Source organism: Emys orbicularis, chromosome 1, assembly GCF_028017835.1.
Source record: "Emys orbicularis isolate rEmyOrb1 chromosome 1, rEmyOrb1.hap1, whole genome shotgun sequence".
Lineage (NCBI taxonomy): Eukaryota > Metazoa > Chordata > Testudines > Emydidae > Emys > Emys orbicularis.
Window position 1 is genome coordinate 317,060,444 of NC_088683.1, and position 13,058 is coordinate 317,073,501.

Consider the following 13,058-nt stretch of genomic DNA (forward strand, 5'->3'; position numbering starts at 1 on the left):
TCACTGTAGTTAATCCACCTCCCCGAGAGGCAGTAGCTAGGTCAATGGGAGAATCTTTCCATCAACCTCATGTTGTTTACAGGAGGGTTAAATTGGATAGCTATCTCTCCTAGAGGCGTGGATTTTTCACACATCTGAGAGACATAGCTATGCCAATGTAAGTTTTCTTGTAGACCAGCCCTTGGTGAAGCCAGGCGTGGCTCATTATGTATAGACATGGCCACCAGCTTCCCTAAGAAGGTAATACTTTAATACCCAGAAGGCCAGTACAATCAAAGGGAGATGATTCTGAGTAATTGTGCTACTTATATATATACTAGGCTGGGACCTGGTGGAATAGGGTGGGCCTGGGTTCCCCTGACCCTGGCCCCGTATGAGGGGCTGGATGTGCACTAACCTTTAAGCCAGAAGGCTGAAGTCATAGACTGTTGCTGTTTGCCCCAGTCAGGAGGCTGAGGGCCATAGACTGTTTAAGTGCTTAGCCCCACCCAGAGAGCCAGCCCCATAGACTATTGTTGTACGCGGAACCCTCCTGCTGGAGACCTGAACTGCTATTCAGCCGACTTACTCAAACTTGGATATGGCATTTACCTTCCTAAAATCTATACAAAACCTAAGGGTCCTGTCAGGTTTCAGGATGAGGACGATGGGGCTGTTGCTTTGGGACCTTACAACCGCCCCCAGGTCCAACGTGGCCTTTTCCACTATCTCCCATGTTCGTTGCAGCAGGGGCCGAGTGGTCTCTCAGACAATCTTCCCTGCCATTGTCAATATCGTATGCTGCGCAAAGGTGGTCTATCCTGGTCAGGCTATGAAGGTTTGGGGGAACACCTTTAGTAGACTCCTGACCTGCCTTTATTGTTCTTGGGTCAGGTTGTTCCCAATCTGTGGCTCTCTGGAGTCAGTCGGGATGGGGGTCCTAAGTCTGGCTTTGGGACATATGGGGCAATCCAGCAGCCCCTCTCGAATCTGCCATGGGTTTAGGAGATTTATATCTCCTTTAGGAGATATAGGAGTTTAGGAGATTTAGGAAACTAGGTTCGATGGGGACAGGTGAGCAAAGCCCACAGGTAAGTGGGGAACATGGAGACCTGGGAGATGGGTCGGAAACGAGAGGGAGTGTGGGCTATATTGGCAGAGAGAAAGGAGGATCAGGACAAAACTGGGAGGAAAGATCAAACCAGTATCTTAGATGCCTATATACAAATGCGAGAAGTATGGGTAATAAGCAGGAAGAACTGGAAGTGCTAATAAATAAATACAACTATGACATTGTTGGCATCACTGAAACTTGGTGGGATAATACACATGATTGGAATGTTGGTGTGGATGGGTACAGCTTGCTCAGGAAGGATAGACAGGGGAAAAAGGGAGGGGGTGTTGCCTTATATATTAAAAATGTACACACTTGGACTGAGGTAGAGATGGACATAGGAGATGGAAGTGTTGAGAGTCTCTGGGTTAGGCTAAAAGGGGTAAAAAACAAGGGAGATGTCATGCTAGAAGTCTACTACAGGCCACCTAACCAGCTGGAAGAGGTGGATGAGGCTTTTTTTAAGCAACTAACAAAATCATCCAAAGCCCAAGATTTGGTGGTGATGGGGGACTTCAACTATCCTGATATATGTTGGGAAAATAACACAGCGGGGCACAGACTATCCAACAAATTCTTGGACTGCATTGCAGACAACTTTTTATTTCAGAAGGTTGAAAAAGCTACTAGGGGGGAAGCTGTTCTAGACTTGATTTTAACAAATAGGGAGGAACTCGTTGAGAATTTGAAAGTAGAAGGCAGCCTGGGTGAAAGTGATCATGAAATCATAGAGTTTGCAATTCTAAGGAAGGGTAGAAGGGAGAACAGCAAAATAGAGACAATGGATTTCAGGAAGGCGGATTTTGGTAAGCTCAGAGAGCTGATAGGTAAGGTCCCATGGGAATCAAGACTGAGGGGAAAAACAACTGAGGAGAGTTGGCAGTTTTTCAAAGGGACACTATTAAGGGCCCAAAAGCAAGCTATTCCGCTGGTTAGGAAAGATAGAAAATGTGGCAAAAGACCACCTTGGCTTAACCACGAGATCTTGCATGATCTAAAAAATAAAAAGGAGTCATATAAAAAATGGAAACTAGGACAGATTACAAAGGATGAATATAGGCAAACAACACAGGAATGCAGGGGCAAGATTAGAAAGGCAAAGGCACAAAATGAGCTCAAACTAGCTACGGGAATAAAGGGAAACAAGAAGACTTTTTATCAATACATTAGAAGCAAGAGGAAGACCAAAGACAGGATAGGCCCACTGCTTAGTGAAGAGGGAGAAACAGTAACAGGAAACTTGGAAATGGCAGAGATGCTTAATGACTTCTTTGTTTCGGTCTTCACCGAGAAGTCTGAAGGAATGCCTAACATAGTGAATGCTAATGGGAAGGGGGTAGGTTTAGCAGATAAAATAAAAAAAGAACAAGTTAAAAATCACTTAGAAAAGTTAGATGCCTGCAAGTCACCAGGGCCTGATGAAATGCATCCTAGAATACTCAAGGAGCTAATAGAGGAGGTATCTGAGCCTCTAGCTATTCTCTTTGGAAAATCATGGGAGACGGGAGAGATTCCAGAAGACTGGAAAAGGGCAAATATAGTGCCCATCTATAAAAAGGGAAATAAAAACAACCCAGGAAACTACAGACCAGTTAGTTTAACTTCTGTGCCAGGGAAGATAATGGAGCAAGTAATTAAGGAAATCATCTGCAAACACTTGGAAGGTGGTAAGGTGATAGGGAACAGCCAGCATGGATTTGTAAAGAACAAATCATGTCAAACCAATCTGATAGCTTTCTTTGATAGGATAACGAGCCTTGTGGATAAGGGTGAAGCTGTGGATGTGGTATACCTAGACTTTAGTAAGGCATTTGATACGGTCTCGCATGATATTCTTATCGATAAACTAGGCAAATACAATTTAGATGGGGCTACTATAAGGTGGGTGCATAACTGGCTGGATAACCGTACTCAGAGAGTTGTTATTAATGGTTCCCAATCCTGCTGGAAAGGCATAACGAGTGGAGTACCGCAGGGGTCTGTTTTGGGACCGGCTCTGTTCAATATCTTCATCAACGACTTAGATATTGGCATAGAAAGTACGCTTACTAAGTTTGTGGATGATACCAAACTGGGAGGGATTGCAACTGCTTTGGAGGACAGGGTCATAATTCAAAATGATCTGGACAAATTGGAGAAATGGTCTGAGTTAAACAGGATGAAGTTTAACAAAGACAAATGCAAAGTGCTCCACTTAGGAAGAAAAAATCAGTTTCACACATACAGAATGGGAAGAGACTGTCTAGGAAGGAGTACGGCAGAAAGGGATCTAGGGGTTATAGTGGACCAAGCTAAATATGAGTCAACAGTGTGATGCTGTTGCAAAAAAAGCAAACATGATTCTAGGATGTATTAACAGGTGTGTTGTGAGCAAGACACGAGAAGTCATTCTTCCGCTCTACTCTGCTCTGGTTAGGCCTCAGCTGGAGTATTGTGTCCAGTTCTGGGCAGCGCATTTCAAGAAAGATGTGGAGAAATTGGAGAGGGTCCAGAGAAGAGCAACAAGAATGATTAAAAGCAACAGAGGGTCCTGTGGCACCTTTAAGACTAACAGATTCTAACTAATTCTAACTAATTCTGTTAGTCTTAAAGGTGCCACAGGACCCTCTGTTGCTTTTTACAGATTCAGACTAACACGGCTACCCCTCTGATACTTGACAAGAATGATTAAAGGTCTTGAGAACATGACCTATGAAGGAAGGCTGAAAGAATTGGGTTTGTTTAGTTTGGAAAAGAGAAGACTGAGAGGGGACATGATAGCAGTTTTCAGGTATTTAAAAGGGTGTCATAAGGAGGAGGGAGAAAACTTGTTCACCTTAGCCTCTAAGGATAGAACAAGAAGCAATGGGTTTAAACTGGAGCAAGGGAGGTCTAGGTTGGACATTAGGAAAAAGTTCCTAACTGTCAGGGTGGTTAAACACTGGAATAGATTGCCTAGGGAGGTTGTGGAATCTCCATCTCTGGAGATATTTAAGAGTAGGTTAGATAAATGTCTATCAGGGATGGTCTAGACAGTATTTGGTCCTGCCATGCGGGCAGGGGACTGGACTCGATGACCTCTCGAGGTCCCTTCCAGTCCTAGAATCTATGAATCTATATTGTAGACTTGCTGTTTCTTTTTCCTGTCTGGTTGCCAGATCTCATAGGTGACCAGCCCCACCTGGCAGATGACCTCACAGGGCCCTTGCCACCATGCTACCAGTTTTGATTCATCTGAGGGGAGCAGGAGGACGACCCTCTCACCGGGCTCAAAGGTTCTCTCCCGGGCTCTCTTGTTGTAGGTCTGCTCTTTAGCCTTCTGCGCTGTGGAGATATTTCTCTCGCTAAGACCCCTACTCTCACCAGCTGCTCTCATGGCTGCAAGTCATTGCAGGAAGCCCTGTGATGGGGATGGTACCTGTTCCCAGCTCTCCCACATCCGTGGCTGCTAGGCATACAACAGCTCAAAGGGGGGGAGCTGCATTGATGATTGTGGGACCTCCCGGATGGCCAGTAGTAGAGGTGGGATGAATTGGTCCCAATGTTGGAGGACTTTTGGGGAAAACTTCTGCAACATACGTAGGGCCCTACCAAATTCCTGGTCCGTTTTTGTAAATTTCATGGTCGTAGAATTTTAAAAATCTTGAATTTAATGGTTTCAGATATTTAAATCTTAAATTTCATGGTGGTGTAACAAAGGATGAATATGTATTTAAAAACAGCAAAATATAATCACGTAAAGTTTAGTGAGCATTTCTCAAACTGAGGGACCCGACCCAAGAGGGGGTTGCAGTATTGTCACCCTTGCTTTTGCGCTGCCTTCTGAGCTGGGCGGCCGGAGAGCAGCTGTCCGGCCGCCCAGCTCTGAAGGCAGTGCAGAAGTAAGGGTGACAATACCGCAACCCCTCTACAATAGTTTTGCAGTCCCTTTTGGGTCAGGATCCTCAGTTTGAGAAACACTCTACTTTTGTATACTTTTACCCTATAGTATAAATAAAAGTACACAAAAGACCAGATTTCACGGTCTGTGACGTATTTTTCACAGCCATGAATTTGGTAGTGCCCTACTCGTGGCCAAGTGTCCCCTGGTGTGGACGTCATGGTCAAGTTGCAGAATGGCTTGTTGGTGGCACCGGGGCACCACCAACTGATTCCGGGTTTCTTGCATCTGGGGGTTGCGGTCAATGTGGTATAGGCGTCACCTGTTATCTCGAATTGGGGGTACTGTGCTGCCCGGCAGGGTTCCGTGACTCTCCCATTGATGCTGACTGCTCATAGGTTCAACTAAGTATGAGGGTCTTCCTGATCTTGGCCAAAACCTGCCCCCAAATTCGACAACTTGGGGAGGGATAGCTCAGTGGTTTGAGCATTGGCCTGCTAAACCCAGGGTTGTGAGTCCAATCCTTGGGGGGGCCACTTAGGGATCTGGGGCAAAATCAGTACTTGGTCCTGCTAGTGAAGGCAGGTGGCTGGACTCGGTGACCTTTCGGGGTCCTTTCCAGTTCTATGAGATAGGTATATCTCCCTATATTATAACTCTTCGTCACAAGGTTGCACGGGGGTGTTCCCCTTGTCAGCAGTGTTGAGCTCACTATCTTGACATTCCCGGACACTCAGGTCGGGTCACTGGGCATCTCCCTCATCCCTTCAAGGAGGTCTCCCTCAAACGCCAATTCTTGATGATTGGACTTGGGATTTGCGGTGCATGGGACCTCCATGATTCACCCCCAGTCGCAGCCAAGGATGACTGGATATGCCATTTTCAAGGCCAGAGCCTGTCATGGTCCTAGTTTCACTGTTTACCATCCTGGTGACTTGAGCAGTGGGATAGGGCTTCACATCCCTGTGAATGCACTGGAGGCAGATGATCCCTTCTTGTGGGCCTGGGGGTCCTAATGAGGTCTTGGCGGATGAGGGTCTGCCCAGACCCCAAGTCTGAGTGCGGAGACCTGCACCCCTCCAACCTCCACCGGGATTGTCAGCTTGCCGAAGGGTTGTTTATGGACTCTAGCTTCCCTGGTCGAGACCTGTCTGAAGTTACAGGCCATCATTGGATGTTCCCGGCGGAGGTGGCCGAAATGGTCACAGGTGAAACATGGGCCAATTTCAGGGCACCTGGGCCTGTCCTCGGGTTTTGTCGAGCAGGTCTGCTCGCCTGGGGTTTGGGATTTCCTCACTATGTCCGAGGGCATGGTGGTTCACCTAGATGCTCTGAGTGATCATTGGGGGTTGGCGAAGTCCCGTCTGTTGCAGCATTTTGGGCTGGGGCTGGGGCTGTTCACTGGCTTTGGGTCCTCTCTTCTCTTGGTAGCGAAGTCGTTAGGGTGGAGGCACGAGCTCAGGGGTTGACAGGGATCTCACGGCCAAAAAATTCTTCATGAGTGTGACTGCCTCATTCAGGGTCGCTGGCCGGTGGCAAAGGACCCATATGCTTCCTTGTGGTGGGAGGATGTGCACAAATTGTTCCAGCACCACCTGTCGGTGACCTTGGCCCTGGTATGCCAGTCAGGCCTTGTCTACGCTAAAGGGAAAAGTCAATCTAAGCTATGCAATTTGAGTTACGTGAATAGCGTAACTCAAATCGATGTAGCTTAGATCTACTTATCACGGGGTCCACACTATGCGACGTTGATGGGAGACGCTCTCCCGTCGACTCCCTTTACTCTTCTCGATCAGGTGGAGTGCAGGAGTCAATGGGAGAGCGATCGGCGGTCGATTTAGCGGGTCTTCATTAGACCCGCAAAATCGACGGCTGATGCGTCAATCGTCACAGCGTTGATCCTCCTGTAAGTGTAGACAAGCCCTCAGATTGTAACCACCACCAACGTGCATCCGTGAGCTGCTGTGCAACCATCCTCAGCCTGGCCCCGGGTGGGTACGTCTTTCCGCACAGTTGTCGCTGATATGTCTTGGGTGTGATGTCGAGGGCATCACTTTTCAGGCACCCATAGTCTTGGGCGTCAGCCACTAGGAGTCCGTGGTACACAGCTTAGGCTGGGCCCATTAGGTATGGAGCCAAAAGGGTGGCCCAATGCTCAAGGGGCCAGTTGGCTCCTGAGGTGGCCCACTCAAACATGACAAGAAAGGCCTCCGGATTGTTGTTGGGGCCCATCTTAGCCAGGCATACAGGCACTGCGGGGCCAGTCTGAGTCGCTTCTCCACCAGGGTTAGGGGCAAGAGGTGTCGGTAGTAGGGTAGCGAGCTGCTGCAGGCATTGCTGCTGCTCCTGGTGCTGGGCCCCCAACTCTGTTGTTGGTGCTGACTGCCCAGCTGTTGAAGGAGCCGCTGCTGGCTTTCCATGAGTCCATCACAGTGGGGTCTCTTTCTGTCTCCCTTCTGTGGGGTGGTCTCTGGTTAGCCTTTGGCTCATCCCCTTGACTCAGGGGTGGGATGATGCCTGAGTTCTCCACCACATTGTTCTTCCCTCTCGGGGTCAAGGGCACTCCCTTCTGGTGGCATCGGGAAGTCCGCACGCCTACCGGATGTTCGTCAGGTGGTCTGACCTGCGACCATGCAAGTTGGCCGAATAGCAGTTCAGGTCTCCAGAAGGAGGGTTCAGCACACCCCAATGAGCCAGTAGTCCTGTTCTCCTGGCTAGGGTGAACAGGAGTCTATGGGCCTGACCCTCTAGGCATGGGCTAAGCACTTAAACAGTCTATGGTCCTCAGCCTCCTGACGGGGGCAAACAGCAACAGTCTGACTTCAGCCTTCTGGCCTAAAGCTTAGTGTGTGTCCAGCCCCGCATACAGGACTGGGGTCAGAGGGATACTTACTTTGGGCCTGATCCTGCAAGCTCTGTATCTGAAGCTACCATTGATTATAGTGGGGTTTGGAAGGGCTGCAGGATTGGGCCCTGTTTCTGTGAATCAGCAGTAAGTGGATGGAAAGACTTTAAAGAATGACAGGGTTCGGCAGAATGCCATGTAAAGAAATCTGAAAGGCCCAGAATTCCTCCCAAGTCTTTGTGCAGAGAGAGGCAATTTGACCCCAGTGGACGTAACAGAGGGTTGAGTCCGGAAGCCCCCATGGGTGCTGTGAGTCCTACACAGATGTCAGGGATCTATTGGAGGCACAGAGATGTCTTCATGAATGCTGAGTGCTTCCATATTGGCTCAAGGGCTCTCTGCTGCTCCAGCCTGAAGCTGCCTTGAGACTCTCACCCCCTTTAAGGTTCCATGGTGAAAGGAGCTGTGTAAGAAAGTTAATTTAGCCTTATTATCTATCTTGTGGATTCTTTGCTAGATTGGGAGAACCTGCCTCCTCCTCACTCACAGATGCCAGCCCCTAAAAGGTATGTTTATGTTGAAATAAAACCCCGCAACACTATTGTATTGTTCAGGCCCAGGCTGGAGCCCAGGCTCTGAGACCCACCCCCTTTGTGCATTTTCAGAGCTTTCACTCCAGCCCGAGCCCAAACATCTCTATTGCAGTTTTTAGCCCCATACCCCAAACCCCACGAGCCCGAGTCAGCTGACTTGGGCCAGCCGCAGCCAGGCTGCGGGTCTTTTATTACAGTATAGACGTACCCTAAGAAGGCCCTGCAGGGCCCGAGCTAAGAGATCTGGTGCTGTAGAAGCAGCTGATTCTCTTTCCATCGGGCATGGGGAGTCACTAGCAGTACCATACAGCTGAAGTAGTTTGAGAATCATGAGTAAGAGGTCCAGGACTGATTGCAGTGCTCAGGGAGAAAGGAGTGAAGATCTCTCTCATTACACTACGTGTCATTCAAAGGTGAGTGAGTAAGAGAATTCTTTAAGGGTAAAATTTCTGGGGTAAAATCCTGACCGTATTGAATTCAGTAGCAAAACCCGCATTGCTTTCAGTAGGGCGAGGATTTCACCCCAGGTGCTTTGCTAGTATTTGCATGTGACAAAAAGACAAGGTTTAGAATTACCATTATCAAAAATCCTTCTCTCAAGTCACAGTTAGTATAAACAAGTTAAAGCTAGATTAAAGAGTATACGTGTTCAGACACGTTCAGCAGGGTTTAGAAATTGTAAATGACAAAGGAGGGTGGGGCCTAGTGTTCAACTGTGTAGATAGTCTGAAATTGAAATTCACAGGCTTCAAAATACAGGCCACTTAAAAATAAACTCTGTGTATGGGTCATTGAATTCCCTTCAGTTGCAGGCCTCCTTTCATCTTCATGCTTAATCTGCAGCTGCAATAAGATTCTTCCATCTTACCTCATATTTTTTCCTTCCCTTCAGCTTTTTTCCTCCTGTCCTGTCTGTTTGCCTGGTTTCCCTTTCTTCCCTTTCAAAATGGTTTCTCTGTGTTCCTCACCCCCTCAGCTTTAGTTCCATGCCTCTCAACTGTACCTTGTTATGGGAGTTAGTGTAGCCTAGTGGATACAGCACTGGACTTACACTCAGGGACCTGGATTCTGTTCCCGGTTCTGCCACTGATCTCAGTTCACCTCTCTGCCTCAATTTTCCATCTGTACAATAGAGCTAATGATACTGATTTCCTGCTTTCTTTGAGACCTACTGATGAAAAACATTATATAAGAGCTAGTTATGATAAAGCATTGTACTCATTTTAGACCCAACTGTATGTGACTTTACCACACTTTCATATTTTAAAAATTGTTTTTCTGTCCTTTGCTGCTGTGTGAAAGACCTGCACAAAGAAATGACTGCAGTGAAACAGAATATACACAAAGTGGTGTCAAAGGCACACATTTAGAAAAACCTCTGGGGGAAAAAACTCTCTTTCCCTATGATCTCTTTTAGTTACAGTAATCTGAGGTGTTAGCTGTAACAGTAATATGTAAGAAATGTACAGATAGTATCGCTTTAAACACACAGTCCTTTATGTTGGAGATATTTTCTCTGCAGAAGGTTTCTTTTCCATTTGATTCTTGTAGCGGTTTAGTTGCTGTCCTATAGATTCACCCTTTCCCAGTGTCTAGCAATATGTGATCCCAAAGCACTGCACAGTGTATGTCTAGACAGCCCTCTGAGAATATCTACTCTGTGCACATATTTAGCTGTTTCAGTGACACCGAGACTGATGACAGCAGTCTTTTTCTGGTACCCAGGCTGCTTGTGAGTCAGTCGGTTGGGTGTACAGTGAGAGCAAGACAATCTAACACTGTGTCCTGGATGGATGTGTAGTAGGGTGCAGTTCTTACTGTAGATATGTATGTACACAGCATTAGGCAAACCTGGCTTCTGCTCTCTACACAGTAGCTTGTAGCCATGTCCTGTTTCCTTTAACACCAGTGGAACTTTTCCCATTGACTTCAACAAGAGCAGGATTATACTTGTTGGGTGAAATCCACCCCTGTGTAGAAGATCAGCACAAGGTCTATGCACCTCAAAATTGGATTTAAATGGGTCATAAGTGATGCATAAGCCTTGTGCTAGTCCTCTGTCCAGGAATAAGTTCCATTGGCTGCAACATTTTTTCGGTGGGCGCTACTTGAATTGTCTGAGACTCCCAAGATCCATTCCTGAATGCAGGGCTCTACCATGCCAGGGATGTGTGCTCCTACTGGACAAACTGATGCAGCTTCCATTAACTTACTAGATGCCTTTTCACTAACTTCATTGGGAGTTGGATCAGGTCACAAAACAGCAAGCGTATGATGGCTCTGTGTCCTCTGCAGTCCTCTCCTCTTAGTGTCAGGCTCCCTAGCAGCATGGCTTCAATAGAGCCGCACTGCCAGGGTATTCTGTAGCCTGCAGTAGCCCTTGAATCCCTCTTAAAGGGTCTTCCTATCACAGAAGGAGTCAGTGGAAGAGTAAGATGGTTTCATGCTGTCTTACCCTTCCATCCTGAGCTCTGTGGAAAGTGAGGTATGCTAGAAAAGTAACTATTGACTGAATGATGCAAGGCATTCACACGAATGTTGCATGTGCTATCACCACAAAGCTTGAAATTCAGAAACAGTGAGACCAGAACTGGTGGTAACACCGGATCTCAAATGGCAAAGCTCATGACTTTGTAAAACGGTAGAGTTTGATCATCAGAGTTGAGACACGCTTTTCCCATGGACTCAAATCATTCGCATAGGAAAACATGTCAGACCATCAATGCTGGAAACACGTCAGACTCAAGCATTGCTTAAAGCATTTTAGAACTTTAACCTGGCAGTGCTGCAGGCACCCACTACCAGTATAAGTTGCTCGATACAAGATGCTTGTGTCTGAAACAAATGTGGTCCTAAAATATTGTTTAAATTAAATTAAGTTGTGAATTACCATATTTCTGTCTTTACAGCACTATAGCAGAGAGGCTGCCTAAGTATTTCCTAATGGAACATCTAGGCACAGGAACAAATGGTTTCGTCTGCTGAGCAGCCTGCAGTATTCTGTAATCTAATAGCACTGAAGTAGGATGTTCTGATGATAATATTAGTCAATAGCAGTATAGGGTATGTATATCTAAAAGCAGCATTTAATACCATTTATACTTTGTATGATCATTTAGATTTTTTTTTAAATTCTTGTTTTAAGAGAGAAATGAAGGAGCATGAAAGGAAATTGTACAATATAGCCTTATCTTAGACTTCATCACATGGTCTGCAGAGCACTGCTTTTGCTTTTATACATGTACCCTTGGCTTCTCTCCCACTAACAACAATAGTGTTCAGACTCATGCTGAGGTCACTGTTGAATTATTTAATTTGACTGGAAGAGATTAATGTGTTTATTTAAAACCTTGTTCAAAATGGAAAAAAATCTCAGAACAATATTCTTACGTATGTAAGTTTGTATTCCACGTATGCTTTCAGATCTGCTAATTGTAAAATTACATTACCTTATCAAGAACAGTTGTTTACATACATGAACGCCTGGGGACACCCCTCAGATAAAAAATGTGCCCCATTTTCCCCATCAGCCTATAGCAGGTACTTACAACCGTACTGATACAGCAGGATTTAGTCATTGGCTCTCTAGGTTCCCCATTCCTGCTGTAGGGCCTGATCCACTAGTCATCATCAGGGCTCCTTCCTATTCAGGTTTTTGTTTTCTCTCATGAGGCTGGAATTTGGAGCAGCCCAAACTCAATAGCTGTGTGCAGAGTAGAGTCTGGATATCTGACTACTGGGTCAGACCAAAGGTCTGTCTAGCCCAGTTCCTGTCTTCTGACAGTAGCCACTGCCAGGTGCCCCAGAGGGAATGAACAGAACAGGGAAATTATCAAGTAATCCATCCCCTGTTGTGTAGACCCAGCACCTGGCAAAGGCTTAGGGATACCCAGAGCATGGGGTTGCATCCCTGACCATCTTGACTAATACCCACTGATAGACCTGTCCTCCATGAACTTATCTAATTCTTTTTTGAACCCAGTTATAGTTTTGGACTTCACAACATCCCCTGGCAACAGGTTGACTGTGCATGGTGTGAAGAAATACCATATATACTTGTTCATAAGCCAAACTTTTTTTAGTAAAAAAGGGAAGCATCAGAGAAGGGGGTCGGCTTATGAACGGGTATAGAGAGGGAGAGGGGGGACACAGCCCCTCCCCCCCAACAGAGGGGGCAAGGAGAGGCAGCACAGCCAGCAGAGCCAGAAGGGAAGAGGCGGGGCCAGAGTCTCTCCGCTTCTGGCCACGCTGCTCTCCCCGCAGCCTCTGAAGCAGCTGCAGCTCCGGGGCTGGCAGGCTGCAGCCGCGCCGCCCGGCCTGCCGGAGCAGCTCCAGCCAGACCAGAGACATCCTCCCCTGGCCTGCCCCAGCTAAGGTGGAAAGGGATGATTGGGGATAGTGTGGGGTCCCAGGCTAGGGGTGGGGACATGTGGGCGATGGTCACAGGGGTTACTTCCCTGACCCCCAGCTTCTCCCCCCCCAAATTTCCCCACCAGTTGCTGTCCTGGCCCATCAGGGTAAGCCTCTGGCAAGCCGGGACACTTTGTTTACTTAGGTTTACCTCCGTGCCTGCGGATGCTCGAGGTGAACAAACCATCTCGGCCTGCCAGCGGCTTATCCTGATGGCCCGGGAGCCAAAGCTTGCTGACCCCTGAATTATAGGGTCGG